This window comes from Ambystoma mexicanum, chromosome 3q (genome assembly GCF_040938575.1).
Source record: "Ambystoma mexicanum isolate Mex_15411 chromosome 3q, UKY_AmexF1_1, whole genome shotgun sequence".
Classification (NCBI taxonomy): domain Eukaryota; kingdom Metazoa; phylum Chordata; class Amphibia; order Caudata; family Ambystomatidae; genus Ambystoma; species Ambystoma mexicanum.
This window is the reverse complement of record NC_090926.1, coordinates 78,587,195-78,607,020: the sequence shown is the minus strand read 5'-3', so window position 1 is coordinate 78,607,020 and position 19,826 is coordinate 78,587,195.

Sequence of the window (19,826 nt, the reverse complement as noted above, 5' to 3'; positions counted from 1 at the left end):
AATGTTTAAAGGTAACACATAAATGGGTTTTAAAGGGTTGGGTTGAAAGGATAAAAATTGACGATAGAGACACTTATTTTTCAAAGGAAACTCATTCAGTTCTATATTACAGGCGGGGAGAAAGAGAACCCTATATATACCCGGAGAATTGGCGGCACTCGAACCTATGAGCAGAGAGATGTTGTATCGTTAGTTGGTTTTTATTCATCCTGATGAGAATATGTCATTGGAGCACAACATTATGGGTGCTTTGGGTTAAGAATGCTGCCGTGCACCGTGAGAAGCGGTTTGCCTCTCTGCGTTCCAGGGTGAGATGGCAGGAATATAATCTGCTGTTAGTGAAGATGGGCCTAATTCCCAAAAAGTTTAGCATGGCACAAAGTGACTTTGCCCTGCAAAAGTACACGTTACATCGTGCTACATGTCATCATCTGATTCACAAATCAGACTTTGCTCTTGCCCTTCTCACTTTGCGCTGTGTAGTAGCGCTTTGAGCGACACAAAGAGCAACGTGCGCGAAGGGCCAGCGCAAATAACTAAATGTGGGGCGGAACATGCAAAATTCCCATTCAAGGAGGAAAATTAGGAAGAACATTGGCATGGTCAAAAGTGTACTTTTGAGTGCAGAGGGAAAACCTATGCAAATAACAAACACACCCCATCAAGCGCTAAGGAAACCCCATTCACAATAGGTATTGAGCAATAGTCTAGAGTCCAAAGGAGAACGTACATCCTGTAATCTTACTGCCACCCGATACCCATCGCAAAACACAAAGCGCAATGAAAGCGCACGCATAAAAGCGCATAGCAACCCCAATGAGCATGCGATTGCCAGAATGTCGGATATTGCATCCCTAGAACTGATATTATTACATGGAAGGCGGAGGAGGAGGATCAGGAGGAGGGCCAGAATTTTCCATCCACAAACAATTTGGGATGCCATACAAAGAGTTGAAAGATAATGCTTCCCTGCCCATGTCATCCTAGACCTGGCCAGGGAGCGGGAGAATGACGTGGTATCACTCACCATGTGCTCACAGGCTGTGCCACCTCTGGTCAAAGTGCTATCAGCCCTATACTTCATTGGCAGAGGATATTACCAGCATAACATGGCCATTGTGTGGGGTATATCAGAGCCCACACAATCAAGGTGCCTTTACCAGGTCCTGCATTTCATCCTAGCATGTGTGCCTAGGCACATTCAAATGCCATGTGCACTGCAGACAAGGCAGAGAGTGTGCCAGGAAATCTATGCATTTGCACAGTTTACATGGGTACTGGGAGCCATCAACTGCAACCATATGGTGCTGCAACCCCCACGAGATACAGAGCACATTCATCACAACAGGAACTATTGGCATTCTATCAATGTGCAGGTGATTTGTGATGCCAAGGGACACATCATGCATGTCACTGGCAATTATCCAGGATGCAGGCATGACAGCTACATCTTCCGGCATTCTCTCATATATCAGGGCCTTGCATTGGGGACCTTTTGTAAACAGCTGGCTTGTGGCTGAGTATCAACTATCACACACAAACAAGCAGTCACACAGTAACACAAGGAATGACAATACATGCAATTAACAACCATTTACTCCTTTGTAGCAGACAGTGTCACCATTCCTGTTCACACCCATTCGGAGTCCAGCCACCCCCAGTGAGGCACACTACAATGCAGCACACAGAGCCAGTAGGGGCATAGTGGAGCTCACATTTGGAGTGCTCAAGTCACGCTTCCGGTCCCTTCACCACTCAAATGGTATATTGCTATATGCACCCCTTGTAGTATGCAAAATCATTGTGGCATGTTGTGTCCTGCATAATATTATGCCATCCCCCACAGGCACAACCCGTTCCCTTAGCAGGCCAACGGGATAAACGGCAGCACACACGAAACCAGGTAGTACAAACCTACTTCATATCAATATCAACCATTGTGGAACACACACAGTAAAGCCACATCCCAGATGGCCTTTAATGATGCAATCAGGATCAGCCAGCCTGCACCTAACACGACTCTGAGAATGCGCCTCATATACCGATACACTGTGTGTGCCCCATAACACGAAAAGTACAATGCCACCCCATCAACATCCATGACATGAACTGCACAAACCACTGCCAGAGTCATTGCAAGTGGAATACAAAGTCACCATATCACAGGCCCAAAATGCAAAATATAGTAAAGCCAGTCCCAGGCACAATGTCTCCATAATATGTGCTCTCCTGAGTGGCATGCATCAAATGTAAAAAAAAGGCTCACCTGATTGCCATCTTGATGATGTGTCCCTGTGCATCATTGCTGCTGGACCTGCCCACCTCCACTCACCATTCACATGTTTGTGCTCCTGCAATGGGAAAAATCAACAACTTCCCACCCACCCCTTCCACATGTATGTCTCTGAAACCCTCAAAATGTCCCTTCTCCAACCATGAAGATGCCCCTCAGATGTTCCTGAAAGCAAAGTAGCCAACCACAGGATACACAAACAGGAAAAAAGCAAGGTAACACACCCCTTTCCATCAACAGCCCATGGCCATATCAACGAGAACACATCAGAAACATTACACATGACACATGAGAAAGAAACGTCGGCCTCTGACACATACGCCTCACCATAAAGGTACCACACACAACACACATCACCCACACGCATACCGGTCAACTGAATCATCCATCTATGTGGATCGTGGCAGTCAGGTGTTTAGAATGACCATGCATCATGGACAGAGGTGGAATTTGAACCAAAGGAGGCCATGGAAATAATACTCAAAGTGGACCCATATCACACTTCTACTGCAAGGCCAACCCTATTCCCATGAGAAAATGTGAAAAAACCACATAAAAGAGACACAGGGTGCAGAATTCTACTGTGAATGTAACATATTTCCCAATAGGCCAATTCTATCCCTGATCATGGAGTGGCTACTCAACATGACATGTTCGGAAATGGCATGCAAGGCTGACATGACAGGAGTGCAAATGTAATGACACATGAAAAATGAAGCTATCCTCACCAAAAACATGTTCACAGGAACATCCCAAGGAGACTGACTCGAAGTAGCAAGTTGTGGATGCACAGCCAGTAACCAAAATCACATGCATAGCTGATCAAGGAGACATGCACACACACATTATGTAGCACAACTCACATCTTCAGTGACCATCACCCAGTCATCACTAAATCACATCATCCATGCAAACCCTACATGGTGGTACATCTGTGGTGCTGTGAATCCCTCACCACCTCCACCTAGTACTGGGTCTCTACATTGGTGCTAGGAGGGCAAGTGTTCCGCTTAGGGAATGGGGACTTGGGTGCAAATAGCGAGCTGGGGTTTCTCTCAGGGAATGTGGGCACTGGATGAGACAACATACTTGAAATAACTGGACAATTGTTTGGACCAGCTAAAAGAGTATGGGCCTCATTACACGGTAGGCGGTGAACCATGGCGCAATTAGCGCCATGGTTCATGCCGGTAAAATACCAGCACCGCCTTGGTGGAAAGGGGAATTACCGCCCCATTCCAAGGTTGGAGGGGCGGTAATTCCCCCTTCCACCATTGCCCTTCCCCATTCCCATTTTTGCCCCATAGGGCATAATGGGAATGGGGAAGGCGCTAATTACGGCACCGCAAATTGCGGTACCGTAATTAGCTCCCTGGGTCCCTTTGCGGGTTGGTTTTTAACGCCTGCAAAAAGCAGGCGTTAAAATCCCCAACCCGCAAAGGGACCTCATAGTAAGGCAGTAAGGATTTACCGGTACCGGTAAACCCTTACCGCCTACCGTGTAATGAGGCCCTATGTCTGACAGACAGCACATATACACATCAATGTTTAATGGAATGTTCCTCTGTATGTGGGAGGCTGTAGCAGCATGGACGTCATTTGAGGGTCGCCTGGGGTCGCAGTTGAGACCCGTGAGGTCTACCTTGATACCCCTGTGGTCTCCCTTGCTACCCCTAGAAAAAAAAGATGCTTATTTAAACTTTTTTTTAAACTTTTTTTTTTAATGTAAGCTCCTGGGCTGTGGCCAGTGTCTTGTGGCTCTTTATTTTTGGAGTGGCTGACTTTCTTATGCAGGTGTATTACTTTGAGCAGTGACGCTAAATAAGAAAAAATAGGAATAACACATAATTTGTCTTTCTGGAATTCTATCCAATAATTGCTAGACCTTAAAGGTTTATTTTCAGGCACACTTCAGGTGGCGAGTCACTGATTTAGCCTGTTCATAAACACCTCAATTCAGCCTTTCACCCTTCTGAGGTCAATAAATGAGTACCAACACAGGTTGGGTGATATTGTATGTATATTTGATCTATATAAAGCGCTTAAGCGTAAGTGCTATATAATAACATATCATTATCATTTGGCCATGGACGTCTGCTTGCATTCACAGTAATTTGGTAATATGGTCCTATGCACTCTGATATTAACGATACATATGGTGATCCATTCTTATATGAAATGTATATAACATAGTGATATTGCAACCATATTTTTTCTAGTGTACTTAGTAACAATATGTGATGTCCCTTCCTGTTTTGCCAACGGATGAAAGGTTGTGTTCCATCGCTTCCCATGATGTCACATCGAGGTGGGGGCCGAATGACATCACTTCCTGTGATGTCATCAGAGGGCAAAGGTCATGTGATGTCACTTCCGCTCCCCCTGGTATTTTGGTGAAATGACGTCCCTGTCTAACAGTCCACAAAACCACATCAGTTTTATCCACTGAGCATGGTGTCATGTTCAGTCGCCCAGTCCGAAAGAGTGCCACTACCATGAGCAGTTGACCTACTGCCTCAAGAGCACAATGGCCCTGACATAAGGACACAAAAATAATTCAGTCCACCCAGGATGAGAACAAAAATAAAGAAAACAGTCCACCCTGAACGAGGATTAAATCAAATACAGTCCACGTTTGACAGGGATAAAATAAAAAAACAGTCCACTTTGGATGGCAGTAAAAATCAAATACAGGTCATTCACCTTGAATGGTGGTAAAAAATAAAATAAAAGTGCAAAAACATGTCCACCCTGCAAGGGGGTGAGGGGTTAAAAAAAGAAAGAAATTGAAAAATATTAATGCCCCCTTTACGGGCACATGGACACAAGGATGCATGAAGAAGGGGTGGTGGTAGCAAGAGGATAGGGGTGTGTGTGGACATGGCCAATGGCATCACCTGTGTGGTTCACCTGGAAGCCCCATCCTGTTGTGGATCCTGGGATGGTGCACTCTGACCACTCAATAACAAAGCCTAGTCCTCATTGACTACTGCCACTCATGGTTTATTTCCAGGCACACTTCAGGTGGCGAGTCACTGATTTAGCCTGTTCTTAAACACCTCAACTCAGCCTTTCACCCTTCTGAGGTCAATAAATGAGTACCAACACAGGTTGGTGATATTGTATGTATATTTGATCTATATAAAGCGCTTAAGCGTAAGTGCTATATAAAAACATATCATCATTTGGCTTCGGACGTCTGCTTGCATTCAAAGTAATTTGGTAATATGGTCCTATGCACACTGATATTAACGATACATATGGTGATCCATTCTTATATGAAATGTATATAACATGGTGATATCGCAACCATATTTTTGTAGTGTACTTAGGAACAATATGTGATGTCCCTTCCTGTTTTGTCAAGGGGTGAAAGGTTGTGTTCCATCGCTTCCGTGATGTTTCTTTGAGGTGGGGTGTCAAATTACATCACTTCCTGCAATGTCATCAGAGGGCAAAGGTCATGTGATGTCACTTCCGCTACCCCTGGTATTTTGGTGAAATTACATCCCTGTGTAGCAGTCCACAAAACCACCTCAGGTGAATCCACTGAGCATGGTGTCATGTACAGTCGCCCAGTCCGAAAGAGTGCCACTACCATGAGCCGTTGACTCACTGCCTCGAGAGCACAATGGCCCTGATATAAGGACACAAAAAATAATGCAGTCCACCCTGGACGAGGACTAAATCAAATACAGTCCACCTTTGATAGGGATGAAATTAAAATACAGTCCACCTTGGATGGCAGTAAAAATCAAATACAGTTCACCTTGAATGCTGGTAAAAAAAAAAAAGTACAAAAACACATCCACCCTGCAAGAGGGTGAGGGGTTAAAAAAAGAGAAACATTTAAAAAAATAAATGCCCCCTCCACGGGCTCATGGACACAAGGGTGCATGAAGAAGGGGAGGTGGTAACAAGAGGATAGGGGTGTGTGGGGACATGGCCAATGGCATCACCTGTGTGGTTCACCTGGAAGCCCCATCCTGAGGTGGATCCTGGGATGGTGCACTCTGACCATGCAATAACAAAGCCTGGTCCTCATTGACTATTGCCACTCATGAGAGGGATGCATGCACAAGGGCACCAATAGCTATAATGGCCTTGTGATGGATGTTGCGGGTGGCCAAAGAGTCATCATGCATGGTGACCCTTGATGTCTCAAAATGCATGTTGAGAGATTGTCTCAAGGAATCCATCTCTTAGCGGAGGTTGTCCCTTGTGGCAAACATTTCATCATGCAGAGATTATCTCAAGGAATCCATGTCTTCATGGCAGGACTACCCTAAGCCCAATATCTTCACCTAAAGGAATTTACTCTGGGATTCCATGTCTTGATGGCAGATTCCCTTAAGCCCATCCTCTCCATCTGCAAGTATTTACTCTCGGATTCTGTGTCTTGACTTTGGGATTCCCTTATGGCCAACATCCCCACATGCAGTGTTTCCTTCAAGGTGTCCATCTCAAGCCAGTGGTGGTCCCTTGAGGCCAATTCATCATGCAGGGATTGTCTCAAAGACGAGCCATCATTGTGAATTGCCTGTCTCAGTTGTTGCATCTCCTTTCCTGTAGCAAGAGGTAGAATTCGGCAGTTTGTGCAAAATTTGAAGAGATGGCATTTTCTGCCATACGATGGATGTCCCTATCGACTAGACTCAAATAATAATAAATTTAGCATTTATATAGCACTACAATTCCTCAGGCATCTGAGCTCTGCTTATTATTAACCACGGTGTGTGTTTCTCATTTATCAACCTCAGAACAATGAAAGGCACAGTTTGGCCCTGCCGGGATTCGAACCTGCGTGAGCAGGCTCTGCACAGATATCAAAGTGAGTGCTCTACTCGCTGTGCTATCAGACCGGCTGTGCTTTCTTACCAACCAAATCCAATGGTTGGTAGCGCACACCCTGATAAACAGTGTTCACAAACCTAGGAGTGACAATGATACCCTGACTGCATTTGAAGCACTTCGAACACTAACCCCACATTAGAGGCACACTGCATGACAAGTTTTGCCTATATTGCATGAGAAAAATTTTAATACATGTCTTGATGTTTGTCATGAGATGGATGTAATTTTAATATTATGATCAGTATGGACCGTGCATAACAAGCAGAAATAAATGATCTTGTATGCACAAAGGAAACACAAATGCTTGGTGCATTTCTAATGACATATCTGCACTGTAAATAGAATTCTGAAAAGAACTGGAGATCTGAGGAAGGGGTAGCTTTTCACTTTGTTTGTAAAATATATGTATCCTCCCCACTTATTAGTGGAAGCCCCCCATTATCAAAACATTTAGGGCCCAACCCTCTTTTGTTTATAGGAATAAGCAGCCATACATACATACAGGCATATGTGAGAGTTGAAGGCCCAACAATAGAACGATTGCTGAGCCCCTCTACTTCAACCATGCCTACATCCAGTATGTGAAGTATCATGTTTACTCCTGCTGACCAAACCTGTGTTGCCAAAATCCCTATAACCCCCATCGCCACATTGCCCAAGGCCAGCTTCATGGTTACCCATGCCCACTTGCAGCTCAACTATGTGCGAGGAGAGTGCAACATGGACATGACCCATGTTCACTTACATGACCACTGAACAATCAACACTCCTAATGTAGAATGAACATCACTCAACCATTTCATGTCCAACCACTGCCACTCCTGCCCCGAATACACCCTCATTCCACTTTGCACTTGCAATGTCGCTCATCCATGTCCACTGGCCGCTAGGACAACTCTGATGCTGTCCACTGCTTGGTGGCATTCCATGTGAGTCCGAATCTCTTTTCACTATGCCCTATCCAATAGCATGATACCTGGGACATGTCATTGACATATGCCTTGCAGGCCATTGCCACATATAGGTGTATTGTTGACGTTATAAAATATGAATACAGTAATGCGTGCTGTTCAAACATCTACCTTGTAGGATGCACAACTCTTCAAATGGAGTCAGCTCATCCGCAAGTGATGATCCACCTCCAGTAGCGTGGGCAGAGGCCACATTGGTGCAGAGCTTCTCCTTGTCCATCGCTTGAGGTCCCCATTCTCTTGTGGACATTTTCTGCAGTGTGCCTCTCCACACCACAGGCATTGATGTGATCTGTGACCTCCTGCCACATGCTCCACCACTGAGTCACAGGAAGGGTACTGCCAGCCCACAGGTACAGGTCGACCTGGTGTTCGTCGACATAATCTGTGATTGTCAGCTCCTCATCTGTAAGCGTCTTTTCCATGGTGGCCCCTGCTCCTTCACGCATGCCTCTTCGTAGGGTGCTGCCTGTTCCTTCTCTGCAGACTGGCCCCTCTTGCCCCTAGTGGGACTTGGTGGAACAGAGGCACCTGTAAGCCACCACCATGTTTAGCAGGTGGACCCTTCTTCTGCCAGCTTCCCCATCCTCAACCCCTCCCTCTCTGTAGAGCTCTCCCACTCATGGTGGAAACGGGGTTCATGGCAAGCTACCCTCAAATCTCTGTGAAAGGTCTGCATTGCACCCCCTAAACTCTCTGCCTCCGTGCATGCCAGGAAATACATGTTGCATCCCCTAAATGCCTCCACCTCTGCGCATGCCAGAAAATGCACATTGCACCACCTAAATGTTTCTGCCTCCACGCACACAAGGGAGGGCAAGTCATAGGACCGCGCATACATGTGCTACGTGCAGTGTGCAAATTACACACATAGGGCCCTTTCTCTGATTTTCATTCTGCTGCCTCATGCATGAACGAGAGACACCTGTTCCTCAGTGTTAATTGTGCCTTGTGCCATTTCTTGTCCCCTCAAGCCATATTTTGCCTCCAACCCTCAACATCTCATGCTGCCTGGTAGTGAGTTACTGTTTGCTGGCAACTAGCACTGCCTTGGAGTGCCTGGTATTCCTACCTAGCCTGTTCACCTGCGGCTCTCCTGTCAGGCTCTGTACCACCTCATCTGCCATATTGTGACTCACCTCAAAACCACCACCACAGCTCCACAGCATGCGTTTCTGGGGCCCAACTTCACCCCACCAGTCTCAGGAGGAATATGTCTGGAACATTGAGCCACACCCACAAGGCGAGGCTGAGGTCTATCAACCTCACTGCTGCAGAATTTGGCATCCTGGGTGAGCAGGTCTTAGCCCATTATGATGCTCTCTTCGATCTGCAAAAGCAGCTTGGGGTGTGTGGTCGTGAGAAGATCTGGGTTGACATCACTGCTATTAGCCTGTAATGGGTGGCAGTCCGTACAATGGACCATGCCAAGAAGCTCTGGGATGACCTCTGGACTCAGAGCTAGACGAATGTGGCCCTGAAGGTAGGTACTACCATGGAGGTACACTCTGCAGGCCACCATTGAGTGTCACTCCCTTCACCTGGGGTCCTGGACAGGATAAACCCAGCCGTCCATGACGAGGTCCTTGACCTACAGGCATGCATCTAAGCTGCTGGTGAGTACTCACAGGGTGATCTTTCCCACAGGGTTTGTGTGTCCTGCATGGGTATACATGAATTGAGCACATTGTTTCGTTTTGCAGTATGTGTGTTGAACAATTCTAGAATGGCATGCAGCCTCACGACTCAGAGTATGTGATAGCACACATCTGTGAAGTGGACCGATGTACAGCAGAGCTCTGTCAGCTTTTGTTGACAAATTATACTCGTGTGCATGCAATCTGAGGTGCTGACAGCAAGGTGGAAGACAGGAACAGTTGCCAGATTGATATGTTGCAGGCATGTGAGGTACATTCATGCCCACCTCCTCTATAGGTTGTTCAATTCTGTATGATGATTGCATCATCCCCACTAAGCATCTAAGACTGAAACATTTGTATGGATGTATGTTAATGGCAATTTAGCATATTCGACTATCTGGAACAACATTGTCTCCTGTCAGGCTACTGAATGAGGGGGCAAACATGCTATGTCATCATGGCATTTGTTGGTGTTGGGAGCAACTACATTGCGGCTTGATCCTCAGCAATGGGTGCATGTATGCATTGCATGCTTTCATGTTGGACTGTCATGGGTGCATGCTGCTATACGTGGGTGGATGGTGAGGTGTCTATGGTGCTACAGACACATGTGGCCAGGAGCCCTTTCCATGGCCAAGCCTGCAGGATACACTTAAGCCACTGCTTCATTGGTATTGTGGTGTGAAATGAGTTGATGCCATGTGTATGTGGCCACACATCACTTTGCTATTTTCACATGTGCATGCCTCATCGTGACTTGTCATTCTGCTTTCACTTGTGGGACTGCTTTCATTCTGAGTTCAGAACATGGGCCTGTGTGTTTGAGGCAGTTGGTTGTTGGCTCATGCTGACAGCATGCTACTAACACTTTTGAGGAGAGTACACATGTATGCACGTATGATTGATTCCTATCATCTTTGTTCCCTTTCCCACAGTTTCTGCAGCAGCTGGAGAAGAGGATAGAAACTGTACTCTGGAGCTGAATCCCAGGAACAAAGACTCCAGACCAAGGACCCCAGGCATTCCCAGTTGTTTCCACCTCATCTGAGGGTGATGTGCCCGGGAGAGAGTCCCATACATCTGCCAATGCTGCTGATGGGGAGTCTCAGGATTCCATCATTGTGGTGGACACCCCAGCAGCAGAGGGACAGGGTGGTGGTGACAGGGGCCCAAACCCATGGAGACCTCATTGAAGTTGAGTGGAGGAGGAGAATGAGGAGGAGAAGGAGGAGGCCATTGCAGGTCTGCCCACAGTGTCAGCTGGGGGTAAAGAGGGGGATGTTCAGGCTGCACACCTGACCTGAGCAAGGAGGCTGTGTATTCTACCATGGAAGGGGGAGCACATCCTCCTGTCCCAGGTTCATGTGCTGCAACACTACCCACCTTTACAGATGCCTCCACCCAGACAGAGGCTACATTTCTGGCTGATGTGGCCATCCAGGATGCATTGCAGTGACTGCTAATGGGTGGCTTGAGGTGGCGGGTTCTATGGGAAGCATTTGTAGAGCATCACAGGCAGATGGGCCACCTCTTGTCACAACTGGCAGAAGCACTGCTTCCTGATGGTTTCTCCGGACATGCCACTGCAATGGTCCCCTCCTCCTCATCTATGCTTCATTCATCCTCATCTGTGGCCTCCATGCCAGCTACATCCGTGGCTTCCTGTGCCCCTGTCCCACCATTGACTAGTCTGGATGTGCCTGTGTTCCTGGTGGAGGTGGAAGTCCTTTCCATGGCAGATGAGGTGGTCACTGAGCCTGCCCAGGACCCTACAGGGGAACAGGCTGTGGAGGAACACCAGGCACTTGAGGGCAGTGCAGGTGTTGTACTCTCCTGACACAGACTTTCATCCAATCAGAGAGAGTACCTGCGCCACATTGCCAGGCAGCATGAGATGTTGACAGTAAGGAGGCAAATCATGAATGGTATTGCCAAAAGGATGAGGCAACGAAGCACTCATAATGTGCAAGTGAGTCAGAGGGCATGAGCTTCAGTTTGTGAGAGAACAGGAGGAAGAGAAGCAGCAGGCACATGGTGCAGAAATAGCTAGGACCAGGGTCGAGATTGAGGAGAGGCTGGCTTAGAAGTGGACTTCCAACCTGTAGTATTCTTGCAGGGCAGCGAAGGAGATTGAGCATGGGATGACGGAGGCCCTGCAAGCTCTACAGGAAACAACTGAGGTCTTCCTGCAGGAGGCAGAAGTTGATGGTGAATCGTCCTTGGTTGAGGCATTGACAAATATAGGCATGGACTAGCCCGCTGACTGTATATAGTTGACTAGTTGTAGGTTTTCTTTTGTTATATTTATTTTTTCATTTGCATTCTTGCACATAGTTTTGCATCAATACCATTTAATTTTGTTATTCAACACCACTGTTTGCAGTCTCTTTGTCCATGTGCAGCTTTTGTTTGTACATGATCTCCAACTAGGTATGTCCTATGTCTGTCATGTTTGTTCAGGTCACACTTTGTGGGTCATGTTGGTACAGGCCTATTTGCTGGGGGACATATTTGCATGCTTCGTGTAAGTGTGATGTTTAGTTTGATGCCTTCATGGCCAATGTACATATTTGGACAGTGGTAAAAGTGGGGAGATGACATGTTTGGAGTTGCACATGTTTGACGTCTTTGTCATTTACATCTGTTGATTGGCTACTCCCGTGCTTTGCAGTACAGGCATGTTGGTCATCACTGTACATGGTGTGTGTGCGTGTGTCTAACATGTATGCTGTGGTTGGCATTGCACTTCCTCTGTTGTACATGTGTTCATGGGTGTTGGGTCATGTTGGGGGTTGTTTGAGGTAAGCTTGGTGGCATTACTTTGATTGACTTGCCCATATGGCCATGTGGACATGTGTTTCACAAGTAGGGAAGGGAGCATTGTAAGTGTGGAGGTTACAAGAGATGTTTGCCTGATGCCATTTATGGTGCAGGGCCATTGCATGTTTGCTGCTGTCGATGTATAAGTGTTGGTTGAGTATGTTTTGTATTGTGTCTAATGGTGACGATGTGGGGAGACATTTGGAGATGAGAGATATGTTTCATCATGATGTTTTGGGTCTCACATTGAGGATGGGTACTGATTTGCTGAGGTGTCTGGCCTGATTTCCCATGAAGCGGGGATGTCTGGGGTATCTGTTGGCAGCTCATTTACCTCTGGTTATTCACTTCTTAGGAGTTCTGGTTCTTGGATGTTGTATTCCTGTATGGTTCCACAGCAGTTTGGGTGGCCTTTGGCACTTGCTTGCCATATGGATGTGCACACACTTCATGAACATGTATTGCTTATTGGCATTGGGTATATGGGGACGGGATGTGGTCTCACTCCTATTCTCTGGGCTACACACCTCACATGTGGACTATGCCAGCTTAACATCAAGGCACAAAGGTGTAGCTGCTGTGATGATTTGGTAGGCTGTTGTGCAGCTGATTGTGATCCAATGAGTAGCCATTGATGAGCTGACTGTCCTGGATTCACCAGCACTGCTTCCAAGTGATCATGCGAGGATGTCTGCCAGGTGTAGTTAATGGAAGATACCAGCCAGAGGGGTTCAGGAAGGTAAGTGCTCCACTGAACTGGGCTGTGGGTGTTCCTGATTCATAGCTGCCAAGTGTTGTTGGTGTTATGATGTTTACAAGGCGGACGCCACCATCGTACTGAACAAGGCCCGCAAGCCTGCTCGTCACCTTCTAGGGACAGTGAATTGGTGTGGGCATCCATCACTGTTGGGTATGTGGCTGTAGCCTTTTCCGAAGAGGTCATGGTTGTGTGCCAGCATAATGTTTTGTCTGCTCAGCAGGCAACAATATTAGTACATCTCCGGAGTCCAATTCTTGTGTCCAGACGTGCAAGAAGTATTGGGGAGACATCCAGTGAGCTTTTGTCAGGCACATGTTGTAGCCAAATTACATGGGAGTGAATGTGATCTAGTTAGGTGGAATAGGGATTCATCATGGACCTCTGTGAGCAAGATGGTTCAATGGATGTTCTGTTAGATGTTTCAAATTTCATCCAAGTCCTGGTGTCAGTACTGTGCACTGAATGAGCATGTGTGGGCATTGGCGCAATGTGTATTTGGAGTGCCTTATTGTGATGTTGGCTCAGGAGGATAGCTCAGGGGCGAAATGCTCGACTTAGAAGCAAGACAACATGGAGCAACAAAGGTTCTATGCTTGGATCCGCGCTTAGAAACTTCTAGGCAATGTTCCCTCTAATTATTTTTCTCTGAGTGCGGGAATGGTTATCTTTCATGCACACTTTATTTTCTATGTGCGCAACTGAATAATGAGGTAAGCCACTTTGTGAGCATTCCTACACAGAGATTTACTATCTCCGAAGAGTTTGGAAGGATATTTCCCTTTCCCAACCACTGCAATTCTTTACAAATCAGTGTAAAAGGTGCATTTTACAATTCTTTTCAAACATTATAGGCTCAAACAAATATTTTATTTATATAAGGAGCGCTCATCAACCAGTTCGAGACTTCCAGATAGGCAATAGTACCTACCAAAAGTACTCCAGTGCAGAGAAAGAAATGTGTATGCACCAAAAAAGATTTGTATATTCAGGATTAACAATACGTTTATTTGTGGCTATTAGTTTGTTGACATTCCTCAGAGACAATGCAGAAAGTGTTTAATGCCTTTGAAATAAAACTCGTTTTTTTACAGAAAACAAATATTGTTCATCACTGATGTGGTTGTCAAATAATTCAGATGTAAAATGGAATAATGGCAGCTAAAAGTAATGTGTAAGAAAACATGCCGATAGGAGTTCATGTGCCACTTTAATGAAGTAATTCAAGGACCAGGAGAACATACCTCTATTTGTGTAAGGGCGATAATTGCATCAGAATAACTGCACCACAGAATCTGATTAGAATTCCAGGGTCTCTGCTTACTATCCACATTACGTTGTCCTGCGAGTTGTGACAATATTTACTCAAAACAAGCCATTCATTTTTACTCTCTAATAACAGGAAAAATGTACCCAAAGAAAATGGGAAACAATGACCATGCAGGAGCCCTCCCGCTGCTTCTATTCACAAGGTTCCACCGATATTTTTTTGAATCGGTGACCAGCAGAGCAATGGCGTAAGTATGAGCTCTAATATTATTACTGCCCGATGTCAAGAAGAATTTTAAGGGGAAAGAACATATTTATTAAGCATGAAATATCCCTGTCAAAGCTAATTATTTTCTTACTCCGTGAAAACTCATTTGATTCCAAGTATGGAGTACAATCGTATCAGGGCCCTGCTTGTAACCCTGACATAGGAGGTGAAAAGACAGGGCTCATAATGCAGCTTATAGTTTTGCCCACCCTTCTTCACAACAGCTGAGATAAAATTCAACAAGAACCTTACTGAGGTTTCTTCAGGAGCCTGTTGAAAAACATCACATATATTTGCCTTTAAAGTCTATAGTAGCAATGCTCACAGGTACAACAACAGATTGTGTGCCTTCTTCTTTAACTAGGGACCCCTCTTCTAAAATTCACAGATATAATTTAAACAAGATCCACAGGGATGCTAGAAATAATAAAACAAACGCATGATTATTTTGATTACCAAATAAACAACACGTTTCCTCCACTGTACTGTACTGCCAAAATATCTGATTTGGTTTTTGAAAGTTGCGGATTTGTTCTCTACCACGAAGGAGTGTTCTCCTTTGCCCTTCGACTCATACCCCTCCCCGGCTCATGTTCTAGCCTCCAATAATAATAGTCTGGGTTCTGTAAAAGAAAATGGGGGTTTGTAGTAGTATAACACTAATTTGGATATTTTCATACCCACAGTACTTTGCAAGCAAAACATATTTAAAGCCTCACCATGACAGTTTACGAAAATGTCATGAATCTACATATGCACAATTACTATGAAGGGAATACAAGACTGTTTGCAACATACTACACCTTTAAATTGTTGGGTAGGAGTATACAAGCGCTGAGTGAAAATGTTTTTGTATACCAGTGAATTACTGTATAATATGTTAAGGTCTAGGCCCCATGGAACTCTGAAAACTTGAAAAGGATGCAGATTGTGTAAAAAAGCATTCTATTTATCTGAAAATCCATTGCCCTAACACTATATACACATAATGCCAGGCATAGTCCATACCCATTATTCTTTGCCGGGCAAGTAAATGATGTTGCAGTGTTGCTCTCCACTTATAGGGCAATGTTAACAATGCTAAAGTAGGAGACGCTGAACATGGCATTTGCCTACTCATAATCTTTAGAGGGCAAAAAATATTTTAGTTTTATAATGCATTAACTTGCAAGGTGCATTACAAAGTGATTGCGTGATATCTGTACACAGAATAGGAAGCATGGGATGAGGCTACACATACAAGTAGCCTGCTTACATACAGTCAGTATCCGATATTTGAGCTGACAGTTGGGTTACATAGTCTGGGTGACACTTTTGCTAAGGCACCATGGATGCTCGCGAGTGTGTGGTGACATTTAGAATGGACCACATTTTGGGAACTTTGCATCAAGGTCTTCATTCCCACTCCTAATAAGTAAAAATTGGAGTACACATCGCAGTCTTGCCCTAACGGAGGAGTCCCGCGGAGACCTGTTTGGAAGAACGGAAACACTAAGTCCACATCATCTGGGGTGTCAGGTACGGCACCCCAGGCACAGTCTAAACACTACCTTAGACCTTGGCTACCACAATACACAGACATCCAAAATTGATAACTGCAAACACACACCGATGTGACCCCATTTTGGGGTTCTTATATGCCCTGAGGATGGCTTAGGTACGGAAACCATGGAGAGTACCAAGCCGAAACTCGAGTCAACACTTGTTTGTTTAAGCTCCACCGGACTACAGAAATTGTGTGGTCATCATGATTGCTATGGAGAATGTTCATATAAAAACTAGATAATTGATATGTGCCAGCCCTGTAATGGATTGATGCATTTATTGTGAAAAAGACACTGCACTTTTGGGTCAAGCTATTAGACCTTTTGTATACTTCCAAAAAATGTTTATTTTGCGTTTCTTGCACTGTATGAATGGACCATGAATGTGAATGAATGATGTGGGTTGTATGAGCTACAGAATGGGTCACAGTTGGTTGTGTCGTGTTGTTTTGCTCACATTGTAATCAAATTGTCAGTATATATTGTGCTCATATACTTTTAATGAATGAGGGTAACTTTTTATACACTATATTTTCACCTTCTTTCCATGTATGATATAGAATAAAGAATATATTTTTTGGTAACAAATTCAAGTTTTGGTTCTATGTAAGGAGATCGTCACAACTAGAATAATTAATAAATGCCATAAGAGTTGGTATATACCCTTTGGGTCTGTACACATTGTGAAAGATACCATGAGTAACGGAAATTCTTGTGCTTAAACGTCATTCATATTACAACAAACAGTAAACAAGTGGATGTAGGTGCAAGTCTGGTAACCTTTTGCAGAGCCAAGGTAGGCATAGTCATGGTTGTTCGGTAATATCTGGATATGGCCTGGGGCGGTCTAGAGTCATACGGTGTAAGTGTGGTAGAGTCAAGTATAGGAGTCATGAGTCGGTAAGTGTTACTCACCGGTATGGGGAGTGCGTAAAAAACAGACCGGTCCTTTTGTGCTGGGTATTTGCTTGAAGAGCTCGGGTTGGAGCCTCCACCCGATCCTCCTCTCTGTGAGGGAAATGAACTCTTTAAACTGATATGACCACCTGCTAAACTGTACAGGCAAGGGGACCGATCAATCAAAAGAGCAGGGAGAACACAACGCCACGGACCCAGCTGTAAAGAAAAGACAAGAGATGAATATTCTAACGGAATCAACCCTGGCTTTCCCCAAAACCATTACCCTTACTAGAGTACCTGAGTTCCCCTTATGCCGTAAAAAAGGACCTGGAGCAACCGATAAAGCAGAAGAGACTTTAGGTACTAGCTAAATGTGAAAACTGCCCAATGATGGTAATCAAGGAATAATACTTTACCACTGGTGGAGGCGAGAATAGTGCAAAGGATCCCGGGCAACAACTAAAGTATAAAACAAAAAAAGGAAGGTTAGTAAAGTAGTTATCTCCGGACGGAACGAGGGTCGCACTGGTTTTGGGATGGTGCACCACAGCAAAGTGTTCCAAAATGCACTTTAGAAATGAAGCAATGTAATCCAAAAGATGGGGTAACAGTTCGATGAAAAAACAGGATTAAAAAATGAAGAATTTGCCTTACCAGTGTTATTCCCCAGGAGAAGGCAAACACTCCGAGGAATGAGCTCAAAAGTCCGTGGACAAATGAGAGATGGTATTCATACAGGAAGCAACTGTAGCAAAGTCATAAACCAGGAGTCCAGGAGCAGGCAAAAGGTCTGGTACACGAGCGGACAGCAAACAAAACCAAATCACAATCCAGGAGTCCAGGAGCAGGCAAAGGGTCTGGTACACGAGCGGACAGCAAACAAAACCAAGGCAGGATCAAGAACTAGGAGTCTGTGTGCAGGCAAGGTCGGTACATGGGCGGACAGCAAACAATACCAAGGCAGAATCAAGATTTAGGAGTCCGTGTGCAGGCAAGATCAGTACATAAGGCACAGAAAGTAGCACTTCAGAAAAATGCCGGCTGCAACTATAAACAAAAGCGGTGTTCTGAAAACCGCTGTAGGTTAAGTACAACAAGGAGGCGGAACATAATCGAAAACGAGGCTCCCGTATTAATGCCGGAAACTACAACCCATGTCAGGTTTTCTGGGAAATGTAGTTTATTGCAGCTATTCACCATGGCAGCTGACACCGCCGTAGCCCCTTATGAAGAGCAACCACTTTCTTGTTCCTTCTTCTGGCTTTACATAGAGCTCCCCAACTGTCCTTGTTAACGCGGGAGACCAGGGGGGCACGGGGCAGACACCGGGATGTGGGATGAGGCGAATGTCGGGGTGTAACAGCATCCACCCCCAAAGGCGGCGGAGACCCCCTCCTAGCATGGAAGAGGCGTAAGAGCACTGGAGAATGTATGTTGCATAATGGTTCCCAGGATCTGTCCTCGGGACTGTACCCTTTCCAATTTACCATATAGAAGGGGCGCCCCCTGCGGAGATGAAAGTCCAGAATCTCTGCCACTTCATACTCATCACCCTCATCCACCTGAACTGGAGGAGGGCGATCGGGCAGCCGAGTAGAGAGCAGACAAGGTTTCAAAAGACAGACATGAAACACAGGATGCTGTTTCCAAGAGGTAGGTAAGGAAAGACATACAGCCACCGGATTTACAATCTCCGTGATGGAAAAAGGACCGACGAATTTAGGCAGCAAGCGTTTGCCAGGCATTCGCAAATTGCGGGTGGACAACCAAACCTTCATACCCACTTCATAGTCGGGTGCAGGGTTTCTGTGACGATCAGCGTTCTTTTTAGCCCTCGCATGGGCTTGGAATAGATGCGACCGGACCGTTCTACAGATCGTTACCAACTCCCTCACACAATCCTGAGCCACCGGGTTGTCGATGGGAAGAGTCGGGTCTAGTGGCAATGATCTTGGATGACATCCACACAGAGCAAAAAACGGTGAGACCCCTGAGGCGGTATGCATAGAGTTATTATAAGCGAATTCTGTAGAGGGAAGCATCGTCAACCATGAGGCTTGAAAGCGGAGGCAGAGGCAGCAAAGGAATTGCTCAAGGGTGGCATTAACCCTCTCAGTTTGTCCATCAGTCTGAGGATGGTAAGCAGAACTGAACCGGTCGTCAATACCAAGGGACGCAGTCAAGGCCCTCCAGAAACGTGATGTAAATTGAGAGCCACGGTCCAAAATCATGATAGTAGGCAGACCAAAGAATCGAAAAACGTTCTTAAGAAAAAGGGAAGCCAAGACTGGAGTGGAGGGCAGACCCGAACAGGGAATGAACAATGCCATTTTGGTGAAGTAGTCAATGACCACCCATATGGTATCAAAGCCCTTCACAGGAGGTAGGTCCACAACAAAGTCCATAGAAACCATGTACCATGGCTTGTGGGGCACAGGAAGAGGCCGTAACAGACCCACAGGTTTAGAACGGGAGACTTTGCATTGAGAACATACTGAACAGGATGCCAA